The sequence below is a fragment of the Capsicum annuum genome, chromosome 9, assembly GCF_002878395.1.
Source record: "Capsicum annuum cultivar UCD-10X-F1 chromosome 9, UCD10Xv1.1, whole genome shotgun sequence".
Lineage (NCBI taxonomy): Eukaryota > Viridiplantae > Streptophyta > Magnoliopsida > Solanales > Solanaceae > Capsicum > Capsicum annuum.
The window spans coordinates 143,660,164-143,674,630 of NC_061119.1; positions in this window are offsets into that span (position 1 = coordinate 143,660,164).

Genomic DNA, 14,467 nt, shown 5'->3' on the forward strand with positions numbered 1-14,467 from the left:
TATAGCACATTTGGGGCATGTCAATTAGATATTACTTCCCACAGTTTTATGTTACAGAATTAGGACTGTCAGATACAGTTAATCAGTCTCAGTAATAGAACTCAGATAGTTCTTCAAATTTTAGGACTGTCAGACACAGTCAACTCAGATACAGTAAAAAACTCAATAGTTCCATCAGATTCAGGACTGTCAGCTACAGTCACCCACGTTATCAGTTATACTCAGATACAGTCATCCATGTTATCAGCATTATTCATATATAGTCTATGTTATCAGTCATATCAGTTACCATCATGTCACGTTATCAGTATACAGACTCAGAAATCATGAAATCACGTTGTCAGTTAGAGTTACGTATTTATACATGTATTCTCACGTTCATGTTAGACAGTCAATTAGCATTATTCATGCATGCAAACCCTTGCATATAGCCTACCTCACATGTATACTCGGTACATATGTACTGACCCATTCGCGCTATGGTGCTTTCTTTTTATGTTACACCATAGGTTCAGAGACATGAGTTTTAGATCAACAGTAGATCTCAGATTTAGCAGTCAAAGTAGAAGCGAGCCCTAATCCTTTGAGGATATAATGATTTTTTAGTATCTCATTGATTAGCTTAGTAGTTGGAGTTAGTTGGGGACATGTCCTATCAACTCCTTATTTAGATTCTTCAGACAGTAGAGGCTTCCAGACGAGATGTAGATTAGATACAGACTATCATATTTTAGACTTTAGTTTTGTTTTGGGTATTCTATTACCCCACACAGATGTTACGTTATTCAGTTATGTTCATGATCGAACCTTATGGCCTTTAAGTGCATGTTTCTGCATTATTATGTTATCTTATGCAGTATACAGGTACAGATATCAGTCATGGGTTAGCTTGTAGTCCTTCTGGGTCATGAGCACCGTGTAGCATTCCGGTTCAGAAAATCGGGTCGTTACATAATGTTTCGGGTACCCTCAGTCCTGATGGAAGGAAACCAACAAAGCATGACTTACGTGAATACATAATAATCATCATAATACATTTACTAAAGCATTTCATCAAACATGTGATAGGCATAAGCTTGTACGTACATGGGGATTTCATGATATCATGTTAATTAGACACTTTCCCTTCATCTAAGAATTCAACCAAACACATAGTAGGAATAGAATATGTAAACAACATCATACAATAATTAATTGTCATGATTCAATTCCAATTTAATCATTCAAGGGTTTAGTCCTAGGGTTTCATGAATCTAAACCGATACAAATCAATCCATATGGAATTTAATACTCATTCATGGAATACAATTCAATTACTCATGATCAATATGAACAAAAGTAGCCTAATCATGAAATTCATAAGAAAATCCATAACTTGAATTTAGAAAACGGATTCTTAGGCTTCATGGATGAAAGGAGTCCATGAATGAACACTATGCATACCTTAGTTCGTGATTTCGTGAAAATTGATGGTGAAACCTTTTTGAGTTTGAATCTCCAATAGAAACCCTAGCTTGTTCTTGAGAGAAACTTGAGAGAAAATAGTATATTTTGGGTGAAGAATAGCTAAATCACATGTTATTAGATTTAAATAGGGGTAGGAAATTGACCCTTTTAACCCTGGACGTGTCTTTTAATTTCAGTAAAATTTTCTCAAATTGGGACTCTGGCGCGATGCGGTGTTATCGTGCCGTGTCACTGGAAATTTAAAATTGGTAAATTGAGTGATGGTGCGATGCGGAGCCATCGTGTTGCCCCTTCTTTCGTGACCTGGAACTTTGGCGCGACGCGAGGGAAATCGCGCTGAGACACTGGAAAAAAGACAATTCTAAATTTAAGTGCTGGCGCGATGCACCATAATCACGGACACCTACTGGAAATTGCCAAATGCTATTTCCTCTTGTGGCGCGGTGTGCCACTGACTAATATGGCGTTGTTTTATTACGGGAACTTGAAATATTCATAACTTCTTACCCGGTTATCGAATTTAAGCAAATCATATATCGATGAAAAGCTTATTGAATTTTCTACATGACAAAAAATAAAAATCTTGAAAATTCCTCATGGAATAATTATCCTTCACTTTAGAAGCTAATACTAGGCATTCTTAGGATGAAATTTGCTAGAAATCTTCGGGGTATAACAATATCTCCCCCTTGAGAACATTCATCCTCGAATGAGACTGACTGAGAGGGGAAACAATAAGCTGAACATGAACTGAACATGAATAACTGAAATATGATCTTATGACTAACAAGCTGAACATAATATACTGAACATGCACATCTGATACATGTGTAACTTATTCATGAATGCATGACTGAATGTTCCGAGGAACTAAGTTTCTCACAATGAGAATAAATTTTTTATGCATAATTACATAACTGAGTTGATACATGAATGCATGACTGAATATGCAATGGTACTTGATACTAAGTTTATACTGGGAACATGAACATAAAACTTAATACCAACTTCGTGATGAACACTGATCATGAAACTGAGTAAGCTTAAGGAGAACTGTTACCTTGAGCTTGATCTGAGTTGGCGGAGAGGAGGTAAGGATACTTGGTACACATGTATGCTTCTGCTTCCCAAGTAGCTCCTTTGACAGACTGATTTTGCTAAAAAAAACCTTAACTAGAGGGATTTCTTTGTTCCTCAATCTACGAGTCTAATAGTCTAAGATATCGATTGGAGTCTCTTCATAAGAAAGAGTGTTCTCAACATCAATGCTCTGAATAAGGACTACAACTGATGGATCACCTATGCACTTCTTGAGCAAAGAGACATGGAAGACTGGATGAACCGAGACTAGATCTGAAGGTCTTGCCGAAACGATTGAGAATCTTGAAGGGACCGACATATCGGGAACTAAGCTTTCCCTTCTTGCCGAATCTCTTCACTCCCTTCATAGGAGAGATATTTAGATAGGTATGATCACCAAACTCAAACTCGAGATTTTTCTAAGGCATCGAATACTAAGTCAAGACCTATGACTGAGGTCTCACTAATTTCGAACAAACCAATTGGAGATCTACATCTCCTACCATAGAGAGCTTGGAATGGAGCCATCCAAATACTGGAATGATAGTTGTTGTTGTATGAAAACTCAATCAAAGGCAAGTGGTCATCCCAACTTCCCTTGAAATAAATTTCACATGCCCTTAGCATATCTTCTAAAGTCTGAATGGTCCTTTTTGCTTGACCATCTGTCTGAGGATGGAAGGCTGTACTGAGATGAACTTGGGTACCGAGACCCTTTTAGAATGCTTTCCAAAAATAAAAGGTGAACTGGGTACCTCTGTCTGAGATAATGGTAAATAGAACACCGTGTAATCTGACCAACTCCTTGATATAGAGTTTGGCGTAATCTTCAACTGAATAAGAGGTATGAACTGGAAGGAAATGAGCTGATTTGGTCATTCTATCTACAATAACCCAGACTGAATAATATTGATGACGAGTTTGAGGCAAACCCATCACGAAGTCCATGTTCATAACTTACCACTTCCAAGTAGGAATACTGAACTCTTGGATAAACCCACTAGGCTTTTGATGCTCTATCTTAACTTGCTGACATATAGAGCATATAGCTACAAACTCTGCAATGTCTCTCTTCATCCCACTCCACCAATAGATTTCCCGCAAGTCACGGTACATCTTTGTGTCCCCTGGATGAATAGAGTAGTGCGCACCATTCGCTTCTGTAAGAATTTGCTTCCTTAAGTCGTCTACACCTGGAACACTGAGAAGACCCTGACAACGCAAAACACCATCTCCTTCTTGGGAAAAAACCTCTACTTTTTTATCCTGAACTGACTTTTTCAACTTGACAAGGTTGGGATCTTTATCTTGGTTTTATTTCACCTCAGAAACTAGAGATGATTGTGAACTACTCTGAACACATACACCATCCTCTGAAGAATCGACTAAGCAAACGCCTAGTATGGCAAGCTGATGTACTTCTTGAGCTAACTTCTTCTTACTATCCTCCACATGAGAAACACTACCCATGGATAGCCTACTGAGAGCATCGGCCACTATGTTGGCCTTGCCAGGATGATAGAAGACACTCATGTTGTAGTCTTTCAAGAGCTCTAACTACTTTCTTTGACAAAGATTGAGATCATTTTGAGAAAAGACATACTGAAGACTCTTGTGATCTGTGAAGACATCTACATAAACTCCGTAGAGATAATGCCTACAAATCTTTAAGGAAAAGACTACGGCTGCTAACTCAATATTATGAGTAGGATAATTCCTTTTATGGGATTTAAGATGTCTGGAGGCGTAGGTTATGACCTTACCATGCTGCGTGAGGACACAACCCAAACCTACTCTGGATGTATCACAATACACCACAAACCCATCTGAAATATCTAAAAGAGCTAAGACTGGGGCTGAGGTAAGTCGAGTCTTCAACTCCTGAAAATTCTTCTCGGAAGGGTCTGACCACCGTAACTTAACTTTCTTCTGAGTCAATCTGGACATAGGGGATGCAATAAATTAAAATCCTTCAACAAACCATCTGTAATAGCCAGCCAAACCCAAGAAACTCTTGATATATGGTAGAGAGATAGGTCTTGGCCAGTGTTTTACTGATTCGGTCTTTTGAGGATCAACTCTAATGCCATCACCGAAAGTGATGTTACCAAGGAATGCTACTAACCTTATCCAAAATTCGCACTTACTGTATTTGGTAAATAGCTGATGATCTTTGAGAGTCTAAAGTACTGTTCTAAGATGGTCTGATGATCGCGCTCAGTGCGGGAATAGACGAGAATATCATCTATGAAGACTATGATGAACATGTCTAAGTACTGCTTGAACACGCGGTTCATCAAGTCCATGAAAGTTGTTGGGGCATTAGTAAGACCAAATGACATGACTAAGAATTCAAAGTGACCATACCGAATACGGAAAGATATTTTTGGAACGTCACTTTCTCTAACTCTAAGCTGATAATAGCCGGATCTAAGGTCTATCTTATAGAAATAGTTGGCACCCTGAAGTTGGTCAAACAAGTCATTGATTCTGGGAAGAGGATACTTATTCTTGACCATGACCTTATTGAGTTGATGGTAATCAATGTACATTCTGAAAGAACCATCTTTCTTGCGCACGAATAATACTGGAGTGCCCCATGAGAAAATGCTGGGCCTGATGAATCCCTTATCTAAGATATCCTTCAACTGTTCTTTCAGTTCTCTGAGTTCTACTGGTGGCATTTTGTATGGTGGAATAGATATAGGCTGAGTATCTGGAAGAAGATCAATGCCGAAGTCTATTTCCCTTTCGGGAGGAATTACTGGAAAATCTTCGGGAAAGATATCTAAATATTCATTCACTATTGGGACTGATTTAAGGCTGGGAGTTTTATAACTAGTGTCCTTAACTCGAATGAGATGATAGACACATCCTTTAGATATCATTTTTCTTGCCCGAAGGTAGGAAACAAGATAACCCCTGAAAGCGGATACACTACCCTTCCACTCAAGGATGGGTTCATTTAGAAACTGAAACTGGACTATTCTATTTTTGTAGCAGACTGTGGCATAGCAAGAATGAAGCCAATCCATGCCGAGAATAACATCAAAATCAGTCATCTCTAATTTGTCTAACTCTGCTGATATGACTTTTTGAAATATCATAATCGGGCAGTTCCTGTATACCCGTTGGGCTATAATAGTTTTGCCCACTGGGGTAGAGACTGAGAAGGGCTCTACTAGAATTTTAGGACTGATTCCAAAATCAACTACTATATAGGGAGTAACAAAAGACAAAGAAGCTCCTAGATATAGCAAAGTGTAAACATGCACATGAAAGATCTGTAATGTACCAGTAACTACATCAGGAGAATTTTCTTAATCTTGTCAGGTCTAAAGAGCATTTAGTCTATTTGGGCGTTGCCCGCTAGTAGCACTGGCGGTGGCACCCTTCTGATTCAGGCAATCGAACTGAGTTGAGAAGTGAAGATGACTCTAATAACCTAACTGAGGGCAGTCTCTGACTCTGTGGCCTGACTTGCCACAACCAAAATAGACATCGTTGCCAGCTTTGCAAGCACCCTTGTGGTTCTTACCACAAGTCTGACAAAGGAGATTAGTTCGGGCTTTGCTGACACTTCCCTAAGACTTAGAGCCTGGCACTCTATCTCTAAACTTAAGAGTGGGAGCACTGGCTGAATATGGAGCTAGAATTGATGACTTAGGATGAAACTGAGAATGATTTCCTCCTTCAAATTTAGGATGACTAAAATTGAAGCTACCTGTCCTAGCTTTCTTATTCTGCTTTTCCCTCTGCTTAATCTTCTGCTCCTCTATCTACTGAGCATGGTTCATAAGTCTGGCTAAAGTCATATCACTATTTAGCATGGCAGATCTACACTCATTAACCACGTTATCATTTACCCCTGAAGCAAACTTACTCATCTTGGCTCTGTCGTCTGCAACCACATAAGGGGTATATCTGACTAATTGAGTAAACTTTAGAGAATACTCTTTCACCGTCATATTTCCCTACCTGAGGTTAATGAATTCTAGCACCTTAGCTTCTCTAAGCTCTGGGGGAAAGAATTTGTCTAAGAATGCAGTGACAAACTCCTTCCACTCTATAGGACCTGTATTATCTGACCCTTCTGACTTCCGTTGTTTGCACCAAGTATGAGCCACATCCTACAACTGGTATACGGCTAACTCATCACTCTCAACAGTAGTCACCCCCATGATTCCTTTTACTTTCTGAACTTGATCAATGAATTCCTGAGGGTCTTCATCTACTTTAGACCCATAGAAGGACAGAGGATTCATTTGGGTGAAGTTCTGACTCCTAGCTGCAGTTGAGTTGGCCACTGGTTGGATAGAACGATAGCTGGTCACTCATTATAGGCAGCTACTGACTGAGCAAGAGTGGTAAATGTGGTCCTAAACTCCGCATGAGAAACATGATCGCCCAAAGGTTCTTTGGGTTGAGGGGCTGACTAATTTCTTTTCTTAGGAGGCATATTCTGAAATAAAGAGAAGAAGAAAATTAGACTGAGAGATTGACTTATAATTATGCTCACTGGAACGACATAAATACTGAAAGAAGGAAAACTATTCCTAAACATCTCATAGCCTCTTGCATATAAATATGGCGCGCAACACACCCATGTACAAGACTCTACTAGATGCAGCTTTCAGACTTGCTAGGACTCTATTAAATCTTAGGCTCTGATACTAAGTTTGTAACACCCTGATTTGCTGAACCAGAACGTTACACGATGCTCATGACCTCGAAGGACCACAACCTAACCCATGACTGATATTTATACCTGTATACTGCAAAAATACTGAACAATGTAGAAACATGCACTAAAAAGCGATAAGGTTCAATACTAAACATAACATGCATGAGATAATATCTTTGGGGTAATACAATACCCAAAATAAAACTGTAAACACTAAAGTCTGAAACATAATAGTCTGCATCTAGTTTGAAAGCCTCAACTGTCTAAATAATCTAAATACGGAGTTAATGGGACATGTCTCTAACTAACTCCAACTAATAACTAATCAATGAAATAGTGGAGAAATAATAATGTCCTCGAAGGATGAGGATTCACTTCTATTCTGACTGCTGAGACTGGAATCTACTGCTGATCTGGAACTCGTGTCTCTGAACCTATGGTGTAACATAAAAAGAAATCACCATAGCGCAAATGCATCAGTACAATGTAATATACTTAGTATACATATGAGGTAAGCTAATGCAAGGGTTAACATGCATGAAGAATGCTAGCTGACTGTCTAACATTAATGCGAGAATGCATACATAAATACGTAACTGTAACCGACACTGTGATATCGTGATTTCTGAATCTGAATACTGATGACATAACATACTAATAACTGATATAACTGATAGCATAAATAGTTGTATCTGAATGTAACTGATAACATGGGTGATTGTATCTGACAGTCCCTGATGGAACTATCTGAGTTCCTTACTATACTGATAGTCTTGAATCTGAAGAACTATCTGAGTTCTTTTACTGAGACTGGTACTGAAACTATGGGAGGTAGTATTTCACCGACATGCCCCTGATACGCCATTATGGCTGAGTTGAGGTTCAATCTGTAACCCCAATTGGGTTTGGTCTTGTTTTTATTCAAAGGGTTAAGTAATTAATAGTAGTATTTCGAGTTGGTGATTCTTCCATCGAAGGATTAGTGTTGGTACCATTTGCGATAAATTTGGATCGTAACAATAAGTTAAATATTTATCATCGTCTTTCTTAAAGAATCTACATATAATATAAAGGAAAGTCATAGAGGAGGTGATGTGACACCTCTCTATGACCTCCATTACTATTTATTTTTTAGAAAAAAAAAATTGTTCATTCGTTCATCAATCAATTTGTTTATTAATTAAAAATACTCTGTGATATTAACTATATTGAATAATATCTCATGAGTTATAAAAAACCTATATCTGTTTGCATTCTTCGCTTAAATGACATGTTTTCTCAACTTCATTCTATTTAATTCTTATGGATTAATCCATCTATAAATATCAATAATCTATGGAGTTGTTGGATACTATCTGTATTTTCTCCTTCTTCTTCTTTAATAATATTTTTTCATCCTTTTTCATGTGACAATATGGTAATCATTATTTTGATGAAGACATAGAAATATTCTTTAAAATTTTTTCTTGTGTAATAATACACAAAAATAAGTTCATCAAGATGACGAAGGAAGTTTGATGGTGGTGTAAAATTCATCAAAGAGAGAACTAATTTAATTTAATACAAGATTATCAAGATAAAAGAAGGAAGTTTAATGGCCTTGGAAGATTCAGCAAGAGAGATTATCAAATTAATTAGTTTGGCAAAGTATAAAAGTTTGAATGATATATATATATATATATATACACACACAAATATGTATATATTGCTTATTTTAGTATTTTTAATTAACTATTTCGTTAAATGAAAGAAATACATCCTTCAAGAACAAGACTTTATTACAAAGTGTTTTTACTATGTCATGGGCAACAAAAAATATCTTCAACTTATTGCTTTGTTGATAACATAGAACTTATTGGCTCATAGTTTTTTGGCCAATGATTCATCATTTTTGACTCTTTTCTTTACTGTTCTAATCTTTTTTTTGTTTGATTCTCTCTAATTCGAATGTTATATCACTCGATTTTCATACTTAAGCGTCTCAATTTAATTTCTTTTTCTTGAAGTATCAACAATTAAAAAAACCAACATGAAAATATGCCAATCAAAGGAATCATATATACATATATGTGTGTGTGTGTATATGTGTGTGTGTGCATGTATGTATGTTTAAAGAAAACTCAAAAGTCACTATATTTAACTCTATTAATTATATAATAAAAGAAAAAAAATCTTTATATGTTTAAAGAAAACACAAAAGTCACTATATATATATATATATATATATATATATATATATAGGAAAGTCACTAAACATGTTGATGTGGCATGCTTATCTTTTTTTAAAGAAAAAATTTTAATTTGTATTATATGTTAAAAAAATTAATTCATTTAATATAAGAAAATTTATCATTTTAGGTGAATTGATTGAATTAAACAGAACAACTACGGTTACTGCATTACCCATTAGTATCCTATATAACTTTCGTTTTTCTCATTTTAAAATTAATATATTGTGCATTAAAATATTCAAAAGCATATTCAGGAAATACACTTCTTAAATTATCTAGACATAAATATAATGTAACGTATTTGTTCAATTTCAATTAACATTATGATTTCATGTGAGTTACAATCTCTTCACCTCCCACATCTTTCAATATTCTAACTAATTAAGATTGAGTCTTCTATTATAAGTACCAATACTAATGGGTGAATGCCAAATTATGTTTTCAGTCTCCAAATTTTTTTTTCATATCGTTTTCCTAATTTATTTTCTCTTACCATTATTGTGCTATATAGTTGATTTCTATTTTTATTTTTACTGTATATATATATGCATGAAATTTTCTTTTAGTTTCAACAGAATGTTGGGTTGTTGCAATTTAGTGATTTTCTCTTCTTCATCATCATATTTTTTTATTAAACTTATGCTATTTATATATCTGATTTTGATTGTAGGTAAGGATGACAAAAAGACAGAAATGACTAATGTATTTAATAGTAAGAAGTTATGAGCATTCTATCTCTAGGACATATTTACTTTCATATTTTTTACAACTATTTTTATAATATTACAATTTGTGATTTTAGATTTTCTTAGCAGAGACAGAAGGAGACGCAGATTCGAATGATGCAGTGTGAAAAAAAGAGTGAAACTGTAGGATTATCCCTATCCAAGTAGTATTTTTTAAACGGAGTATTCATTGTGCAAGATAATTCTTTAAAAATTATTATTATTATTATTATTATTATTATTATTATATATATAATATAATATAATTAAGATTTACAATGAATACTCCGTATAAAAAATCAGACAAATCAATGTGACATATCTCAATGACAATTTATCTATTTTCTCCTTTTCTTCCTCATTCCTTTAGATTAAGTTGTCTAAATCTTAATTATTATCCATGAATGTTCAGTTGTATGTTCTTCGGGCTTCTATTTATGTATCAATATTAATAAATTATTTCTTTAGTGATTTTGATGTGATATTTAATTAGTTTGATAAATGGAGAAGAAGAGGAGCATAGTTAGGAGGAGAAAAAAGCAGGAATATAAAATGTTATTGTGAAAATTTAAATAAATTTATATTTTTTATCAAAATTTTCATTTAATTGAAAAATTCTTCTGTATATTTTTAATATTATTTTTATTTCTTTGAAGAAATATTTAATGGTTTGGGGCTTTTTTTTAATAATTTTTTTAATTCTTAAATAGCATTCCTAATTAAGAAATAAATTTTTCATCGTTGTGATAATTTTTATTTAAATAAAAGTTATGAATCCACAAAATGAAGGGGAGGAGAAAGGGAATAAAAAAAGCTCTCTAAATAAAACCCTTGTCATAAAACCCTAGAAGTGTGTGAGATCGTCGGAATTATGGCCGGTACGGCCAATGGCCAATCTCCTCTTGGGGAGGCTGGGCCACCAGAATGTGTTGTAAAGGATGATAGACCAAAAATTTCATATGTTGATGTTTTCAAGCCTATTAAATCTCAATATAAACCTCTTCCTTTGAAAAAAATTACGTATTTGCATGGTGATCCTAGAATAGTATGGGAGGAGGAGGAAGTGCATAAGATGATTATTAATGAAGAGCTTCAATATGCAGTGGTGGGGAAGTCTTAATATGAATGGCCGGACATTCAAGATCTACGTTGTTTGATCCCTAAGCAATCGAACTTAAAGGAAAGGTGAATATTAGTTTGCTTAGTAATCGTCATATTCTGATCAGGCCCACTAGATTAGAGGATTATGTTCATTTATTATCTAAACCTTAGTTTTATATTACTCAAAATTAATGGTCATACCCAATGCGTACGTTAAAATGGGATCCTCTATTTGATCTAAATGGGGAGACCTCAATAGAAGTGGCTTGGATTTCATTCCCTACTTTCCCTTCAAATTTTTTTGGAAAAGAAACAGTATTTTCTTTAGCGGCAGCAATCGAGAAACCTCTTCAAGTAGATATTGCAACACAAAAAAAAATAAGACCTAGCTGTGCTAGGGTGAAAGTTGAAGTGGATTTGTTGGGAGATTTCTCTAAGAGGATTAACATTGGAATAAGGAAGAAGAATGGGGAAGTCAAAGAAAAATGTATTAACATTAAAAATGATTATGTCCCAAAGTACTGTAAATCTTGCAAGTTACAAGGACATAATGAACAAGAATGCTATGTTCTACATCCTGAGTTATATCCAACGGAAGAGTGGGATGATGACAAAGAACAAAGACCTATTGAGAAATAAGGAGAAAACCAAAACTGAAAAGAAGGGGAAGTGAAAAAAGGAGATGATACATGAAAAACATTACAAAGTGAAGAAGATGGTTTCCAGGCTCAACATCGAAGAGGAAATAAAAGATGGGGGAATAAAAAGGGAGAGAAAAATTTGAATGGAACCCTCAGAACCTAGGAAAGAATAAAGAAGTGGTAATGAGAAATAAAAATGGAGCATTAGAGGAAAAAAATAATAGTGTTAATGAAGAACAAGCACATGGGCAGAAAGATTTGCATATTTAAAAGAAAACAGATATCACAAATGGCAACAATTTTGTTAATAATGAAAAACAGGCCACAACAGCTGATGGATTTGTGGAGCACATAGGGGAATCCAGTAGTCAAGTCAGACAAAAAGATGCACACAGTATAATTCAGCATACACTAGGTTTGGAGAAACTTGTAGAAGTAGAAGGAAAATATGAATAGTCATTGGGGTGTGAAGTACAAGTCATCAACGAATGGGGAGCTAGATAGCATTGAAGTTGATGCTACACAGAACAATGCTAATAATATTCAGAATATTCAGAATAGTCAAAGGAATAAGTAAGGAGAGCAAGTGAGACAAGGTGATATAGTATCTGAATCAGCAACAGTTCCTAAGATCAGTACAATATCAACAAAGGAGAAGAATGATAAGCAAGATACAGAAAAGAATGAAAGCATTGATTTACGTATTGAACAAGTTAGTAGAGAAGGTGATTTGTCTCTTCGGTAGATTGGAAATTTGAAGGGTAAAGTAAAGAAGGGGACAAAAAATAACTTGCCCCAATTATAAATGAATACAAGGAGGAAGAAGGGTTCTTCTGATACTATTGATCAATGATAAATAAAGTCATGTTTTGAAATATCTAGTCAGTAAAAACTAAAAAAAATTTGAGAGTTTACTTGACTTGCATAAAAGACATAAATATTCTTACATTGCTTTATTAGAACCTTTTCAAACCCTGACTGAATTGGATAAGTATAAAAGAAAGGCATGCCAAATACAAGGTGCAACAGTTCAGCTAAAAGATGAATTTTTTGGGAAGATGAATGGAAATAAAAGGCTATTACAGATACAATACAACAACTCAGAATGTAGTTCCAACTGAAAAAGACTGATAAGTGTTTTTACATCATAGCAGTTTATGCTACATGTTCTGCTTTGGAAAGGTTGGAATTATGGGAGGACTTACAGAATTCAATGGCTTGTATGTGGTGATTTTAATGTAATTTTGGATGATTCTGAAAAGCTGAGAGGTTTAGAAGTTACTCAACAAGAAATAGAAGATTTTACAGGATATGAATCTTCTTGTGCTTTAAATAAATTGAGGTTTACAGAAAGTAGTTACACTTGGTGGAATAGTAGAATAGAAATATTGGATAGAGTATTTGGTAATAATGTGTTTTTTTAATTGCTGCCTAATAGTGAAGTCTATCATTTGATAAGACGGGAGTCAGACCATGCACCTTTGCATGTGTTGTGTAATGCTTCTCAATAACGGGTTGTAAAACCTTTTAGATTTTTGAATTTTTGAACAAAACATGCTTATTATAATAAGGTTGTTGAGGAGGCTTGGTTGGGGCCTATACAAGGCTCACTTTTTACTATTGTTCATGAAAGTTGAAGATGGTAAAGTAAGTACTAGCTCAGAAGAGTATTTTTGGTAATATTTTTCAGAAAGTTGTTAATCTGGAAGATGTTATCAAGGAACAAAAGATCCAGCTAGAAATTTATCCCTTAGAGCAAAATAGAGTTACATTGAGTAAGGTTGAGACTGAGTTGGAAAGGTTTTTGTATCTAGAGGACGAATTTTGAAAGCAGAAAGTTGGAATGAAATAATTTTCAGTGGGAGCAAAAAACACAAAATTCTTCCATGCATATGTGAAGGGTGGGAGAAAGAAGATGCAGGTAACTGAGATTCAATCAAGGAGAAATTATTACTATAACTCAAAACATTGAAAAAGAAGTTGTACATATATTTAAAGAACAGTTTACAGAGACTTAGGGATATGATGTTAGTACTATGATGATCAACATTCCTCAGTTTATTACTCTAGATCAGAATAAACAAAATGGAGAAGATGCCAACAATAGAAGAGGTGAAGCAGGTGGTCTTTGATCTAAATGGAGACAGTGCTAGTGGACCTAATGGATTTTCTGGATAGTTTTTTCAGGCCAGTTGGGATGTGGTTGGTGAAGATATCACAAATATGATAAGAGCCTTTTTTGTGGTCAGGAACTTCCTAGATATGTTACTTATACCAATTTTGTGCTACTGCCAAATAAGGAAGTTATAAAGGGTTTTGGTGATTTAAGGCTTATAAGTCTTAGTAATTTTGTTAACAAGATTATATCAAGACTTTTGCATGGTAGAATTGTAGTTGTTCTCCCCAACACAATTTTCTTAAATCAATCAGGTTTTGTGAAAGAGAGAGGCATCACAGAAAATATTTTGTTGGCTCAGGAGATTATCAAAGACATTAATATGAGGAAAAAACATCACAATGTGGTGGTGAAATTGGATA